We start from the raw sequence: 5,372 nt of genomic DNA, 5'->3' as shown, positions 1-5,372 counted from the left end.
TGTCAGTCATCAGTGATGGGATAGTGAATTGTGATGAAGGCATCAATGTGTGTGACACTGCCCTCGGACACATACGGTTAACATTGTCTTGACATGGCGTGGGATTCCCACATCAGCGGATGTATGGTGTATGGCAGTCTCTCCGTGAGCAGCTGTGGGTATTTAGCTGTTATCCGACACTTGTGTGCCAGTTCCATGGCTATCACGCATTTGTGCTGCAGAAGGGGGGTGCCAGTGTTGGAGCCACATGTTACTCCACATGATGTGTTCATGTGTACTTCAAGTTGCCTCTGCAATCCCAAACACATGACTATTAAAGGTGTCCCTATGCCTCCAAGGTGCCTCTTCTCAGTCAATGCTGGTGTGTTGCCACGGTGCATCCTGCATGTCTGGCATGGTATTCCCTGATTGTGGCTATGTGTCAATGTGTCGAGTGGCAAGATGCAAGCTGTGTGTGTGTGCTGAGACTGTGTAATGTGCATGATGTCCATGACTGTGTGGGTATTGTGACATGTGCCATCCCCATGCATCCAACGTTGTCCATGACCCCATTCTCTGCATCCACCGGACTCAAGCTTGCAGGACATGGTTCTGCCACCTGTCTACACGTACCTGGGTGCCCCCCAGGACACGGGCCAGGATCCCTGACCTCTGCGCATGACTGTTGCTGTACTCAATGTGTCTGTCAGCACGGTTGTTCGGCCACCCCCTCAGCTGGTTCTGACCATCACGGGTGTGTATGGTGCTCCATGTCTGTCTTGCCTAGAAAACTGTGACCCATGTGTCCTGTGCCAGACTCAGGCCCCAGGGTGTGGATGGTTGAAGTGAACAGATGACTCAGGCATGTCTAGACTGTACAAGACACATGTTAGGTAATAATGCTACCAGCAGGCATCTACTCTTAATAGTGTGATTTATTATTGTGGGGGGGGGGGGCAAAGTGAGGGCCTTTCCGGGATTAGGGAATCCAAAGTTCAGTAGGGGAGTTGGTGTCCTTGCCATTGGAAATCCTCAGAGTCCATGCCACAGTCTTTGTCAACATTGGTCAGCCAGTGACCAGCAGGGCCATGTGGCAGAGAATGTCTCTTGATGCTGTGATGCTGTTGCTCCAGTGGGCCAGGTGCCAGGCCAGGTGTCCTGGGAGATGGTGATGTAGCAGCCACCCTCACGGTCCTTTCCGTGGACGACCCGGCTTCCTGCGGGGAACCTCAGCAGCAGGCCGTGACGACGTCTGGGATGCTCCGTCGGATGTTTCCTCCTCCTCCTCATGATCCCTCCCTGTGGGTGGTGATGTTCTCCGCCTTCTGGCACAGGGAGGGTCGGCCATGGTGTCGGCCATCCGACGGAGTTCAGCGTGAATCCCCTGGGACGCCGTCACTTGCTGAGCCTGTCTGTCCTCCATCCTCCGTTGGTGTAGCTGTAGACAGGCTATTAGCTCCGCATGTTGCTGGGCCTGCTGGACCTTGATCCCCTCGAGGACGGACACAACCTGGGCCATGCCCGTGGTGTCCTGCCGGTATGAGTCCAGGATGTTACGGACATGGGAAAATACCGGATCCCCAGCCAACTGGTCAGGCTCGCGCCTCCGCCGTCCTCCACTCCCGCCACCCCTGCCCACTTGCGTCTGGCCTGCACTTGTGGGCACATGGGGTCTCCGGGACCCCTGAGGGGTGGCATTGGCGTTGTCGCCTGCCTCCTCCTGGGTGCCCGGGACACCGTGTCCCTCCTGGCGAGCCTGGCTGCATTGTGGTGTTGGGGCAGGGATCCTGGGTGTCTCCTGGGATGTGGCAGGAGTGGGGGTGGTGGTTGGCACGGTTGTACCTGACGCAGGTGCTGCAGGTGGTTGGACACCAGAGGGGCCAGGTCGGTCGGGGTCGTCCGCAGAGTGGTGAGAGTGGTCGCTGCCGGTGGGATCGGTCTCCTGCAGATCCGGGTCCTGTGAGTGTTCCCCCCCAGTGTTGGGGGGTGCAGCACGACGTTGACCTGTGTGTGAGAGAGACAATGTTAATTTGGATCCATGCAACATCCATGTTTCATCCGTTACAAAGTTGGCACATTTCCTCTTGGAATTAGGATCTGTCTTGCATTCCACTCACAGTGCACTTGTGCATGTGTGTGTCCCTTGGGCACCAATTTGGCCCCTTTCACTATGTGTGGCACAGTCTTACTTGCTGCGTCAAGTGTGACTGCAGTCAGCAGTGGAGTGTGCATGTGTGCCGAGCTATGCATTTGCGCCTTCCTTGTAGCACTGTACATGTGCACATGGAGTGGATCCACACACTTATATGATGCAGGTGGCTGTCCTTGTGCTCGTGTACAGGTTGTAACATGGCCCTGCGTTTTGCCATGATGAAGAGGGGGGGTTCTGGCACTGGCCACCCTTGTCTACATGCACGCAGTCCACCTGCTGACGAGCAGACATTCACACACACCAAAGGACTGATTTGCTCTCCCTGTGTCTCCCTCCCTCTCTGTCCCCCTCTCCCTCCCTCTGTGTGTCAGCCTCCTCCCTGTGTCCATCTTCCTGTGTCTCCCTCCCTCTCAGTCCCCCTCTCCCTCCCTCCCTGTCCCCCTCTCCCACCCTCTGTGTCCCCCTCTCCCTCCCTCCGTGTGTCAGCCTCCTCCCTCTGTCCGTCTCCCTCCCTCTCAGTCCCCCTCTCCCTCCCTCCCTGTCCCCCTCTCCCACCCTCTGTGTCCCCCTCTCCCTCCCTCCGTGTGTCAGCCTCCTCCCTCTGACCGTCTCCCTCCCTCTCAGTCCCCCTCTCCCTCCCTCTCTGTCCCCCTCTCCCTCCCTCTGTGTCCCCCTCTCCCTCCCTCCGTGTGTCACCCTCTGTCACCTTGGCCCAGCTTCCTGGGCACACACTGTTAGCAGATCTTTGAGTGGCCCTTGGCCTGTTGATGTGAGTTTGTTTCTGATCTCCAGGCACCCATTTTGTCTGCTGTGTGTCTGTGCGCTGCTGCTGTGGTGGTGTGTGCTGCCACTCTTTCACACTGTTGGCTGTTCATTAGCTGCTGTCATGTGCAAAACAGTGCCTTCACCCCCATGTGTTGATGCAAGGCGTCCGCCATTTGCTGGCAAGTCATTCCTGTGTTGGGACACAGTGTTTGTCTGGCTGTGACCTAGGCCATATGGGCAGAGGGCATTGTTGTCTGCTTTGGAGTCGCACTATGTGATTCTTGGTGCCCAGCCTCCCGCCATCCGGGTTACCGTGTCATGTGTTGTTGTCTTCTGTGGCCTGTGACTTGACATTGTCCAGCTGGGTGCATGGGGCATGGTGGCAGCAGTGGCATGTGCCTGCTCATGGAGTGTGGTTGAGTAATGCGATGGCTTGTGGTGGTTGCGTGCCTGTTATTAATTTTGGTTGTGGTTGCAGTTCCCCCCATGTGAGGTGCGTTGTTTGTGTACTCACCCGGGTCTCGGAGTCCTTCTACTCCTTCAACTGCCTCCACCGGCAGTATGGCCATCACCCTCTCCTCCCAGGGATGGTACTGTACGGCTCTGCGGGAGGGCCCTCCTCCGGTGGCGTTGGCCTGGTCGTGTTCCTCCTGCCTCTTGGCTCTGACCCTCCTCCGCAGATCGTACCACCTGTTCTGGCAATCCTGCTTGGTCCTCCTGGTGTCCGCAACAGCATTCACAGCATCGACGATGGTCTGCCACATGGCTGTTTTGGCTGCCTGGCTGGTGCTTCTGACCAATGTTCCAAAGATCTGTGGCTCGACTCTGAGGATTTGATCAACAAGGACCTCCAACTCTCGGTGACTGAACTTTGGATTCTTGGTAGTGGGCATGGTGAGGGGTGTGGGTGGGGATGGTGTGGGTGTGGGGGGGGTGTGGATGTTGGGGGGGGGTGTGGATGGTTGTGTGTGTGTGTGAATGTGATGAGAGGGAGTTTGTGAGGGTGGTCGTGTGAAGGTGTGCAAGTGTAAGGTGTGGTGTAGCTTGTAGTCTGGTTCTGTGGTGTCTGGCAGCAGTGAGTCTGTTGCAAAGGCTCATGGTTTGTGTGTGTGGGCCCTTTTTATTGGTCCATGGGTGGGTGTGGCAGTTTTTGAATTTTGGGTGGGTGTGTTATAAGGAGTGGTGGTGTATTGGGCCTCTGTTTGTTTTTGGCAGTTGCAGGTCAGTGATTGTGTTATTTTAGTGGTTGTTGGCCATGTTTAGTGGCTGTGTGCCTTTCGAATGGTGTATTCTTGTGTTGTTTTATTTTGTCCTGGTTGTGTACGTGCGTTTTGAGCGTGTGTACGGTGTGTACATGGGCCATTTGGTTGTACGATTTTGTCCTTGTGTGTGGCTTTGTAAGACTCGTACATGCGGTTGTGATGTTGGGGCATGGGGTGCGCTCCGTACTTAGGAGGTTGTGTTGGGGGTGCGCCAGGAACGTACTGGGGTGGGGGTACGACTGGAACGTACTGGGGTGGGGGTACGACTGGAACGTACTGGGGTGTAGGTACACGGGGGGTACGACACGTACAGGGGTGGGGGGTGTACATTGACGGTGGTACGACACGTACTGGGGTGGGGGGGTGTACATTGACGGTGGTACGACACGTCCTGGGGTGGGGGTACGACTGGAACGTACTGGGGTGTAGGTACACGGGGGGTACGACACGTACTGGGGTGGGGGGGTGTACATTGACGGTGGTACGACACGTACTGGGGTGGGGGGGTGTACATTGACGGTGGTACGACACGTCCTGGGGTGGGGGTACGACTGGAACGTACTGGGGTGTAGGTACAGGGGGGTACGACACGTCCAGGGGTGGGGGGGTGTACATTGACGGTGGTACGACACGTACTGGGGTGGGGGGGTGTACATTGACGGTGGTACGACACGTCCTGGGGTGGGGGTACGACTGGAACGTACTGGGGTGTAGGTACAGGGGGGTACGACACGTCCAGGGGTGGGGGGTGTACATTGACGGTGGTAAGACACGTACTGGGGTGGGGGGGTGTACATTGACGGTGGTACGACACGTACTGGGGTGGGGGTACGACTGGAACGTACTGGGGTGTACATGGACGGTGGTACGACACGTCCAGGGGTGGGGGGTGTACATTGACGGTGGTACGACACGTACTGGGGTGGGGGGGTGTACATTGACGGTGGTACGACACGTACAGGGGTGGGGGTACGACTGGAACGTACTGGGGTGTACATGGACGGTGGTACGACACGTCCAGGGGTGGGGGGTGTACATTGACGGTGGTACGACACGTACTGGGGTGGGGGGGTGTACATTGACGGTGGTACGACACGTACAGGGGTGGGGGTACGACTGGAACGTACTGGGGTGTAGGTACACGGGGGGTACGACACGTCCAGGGGTGGGGGGTGTACATTGACGATGGTACGACACGTACTGGGGTGGGGGGG

This window comes from Triturus cristatus, unplaced genomic scaffold, assembly GCF_964204655.1.
Source record: "Triturus cristatus unplaced genomic scaffold, aTriCri1.1 SCAFFOLD_157, whole genome shotgun sequence".
Classification (NCBI taxonomy): domain Eukaryota; kingdom Metazoa; phylum Chordata; class Amphibia; order Caudata; family Salamandridae; genus Triturus; species Triturus cristatus.
The sequence above is the reverse complement of the archived record's forward strand: the minus strand, read 5'-3'. Positions refer to the sequence as shown.